The sequence below is a fragment of the Oreochromis niloticus genome, linkage group LG7, assembly GCF_001858045.2.
Source record: "Oreochromis niloticus isolate F11D_XX linkage group LG7, O_niloticus_UMD_NMBU, whole genome shotgun sequence".
Classification (NCBI taxonomy): Eukaryota; Metazoa; Chordata; class Actinopteri; order Cichliformes; family Cichlidae; genus Oreochromis; species Oreochromis niloticus.
The window spans coordinates 64,153,318-64,154,478 of record NC_031972.2 but is presented as its reverse complement, the minus strand read 5'-3'; positions in this window follow the sequence as shown (position 1 = coordinate 64,154,478).

The window sequence follows — 1,161 nt, the reverse complement described above, 5'->3', positions numbered from 1 at the left end:
ATTATTATTATTATTATTATTATGTGTGCCTATGCCAAGAGGCACACATATTACTATTCCTCGGATTTATTATTATTATTCTTCAGTTTCCGCCTGAAATTTTGCAGCGAATCTCGCCCCGCAGTTTTCAGACAAGCTTCATATATGTTACCTCATTTTGTGCGGCTGGATCTGGAATGGTGTGCTATGACTTTTGGTGTTTATGACTATTATAGTTTTGAAATATTAATATTTTAGTGAAAATTTTCCCGCGCTCCTCTGCCAAACAGTTTTGACAATAGGGTTACATATGTTAGATCATTTTGTGCGGCTGGAGCTGGACTACTATGGTACGACTTTTGGTGTTCATGACTTTTATAGTTTTTTAAATATTAATATTTTAGTGCAAATTTAGAAAGATTCTACTTTTGGCGCCATAGAAACAGACTTCATTTGTGGTGTCTTGGCTCTCTCTAGTGGTATACCCGGAGTAGTCAGGCGAAAAGATCTATCCTTGGCCCAAAACTCCATATCCCACAATTCATAGCACGCCTCTACAGAGGCCTCTACCGAGTCAAACAATGGCGGCCACCACTTCGTTTTCTATGTCTTTTATTCGTGTTTCTAGGTCACAAACTAAACTTTAAGACATTTTCAGGCGAGAATATAGGTGTGTAAACTTCAAATATCTGCTCGTTTTATCAAGACATCCCATTAGCAAGAGTTGTCTTATGTGTTGCTGATAGCCAGCCGGCTAGCATAGCGCCGCTAGCATAGTAGCTAGCGCTGCTAGCGACCCTCAAAGCACCCAGGCTGGGCTTATAGTGACGCGGCTAAAATTTGTTGCAACACCCGATCGCTCGCCAAGTCTGTGTTTTAGCTGGACTCATTTTTCGCTTATATGGGCCGATGATGGTGGTCGATGTGGAAAAAATAACTGAGTTGTTTGGTGGTGGAGCTAGCCGGAGCTACAACAGAGGGCAGCTATCCACCGGTGTGTGACAGAAAGGACATGCCGCGAACCACACATAGGAGGTGGGGCAGGCCACCGCCGATCGACCGGTGGTTGCTAACCTGGAGGTCAATCGTGGATCAGGGAAAGCGAAGGTGGTTGCTAACCTGGAGGTCAATCGTGGATCAGGGAAAGCGAAGGCAGGAGCTGAGGGGTGAACTGAATTTCAG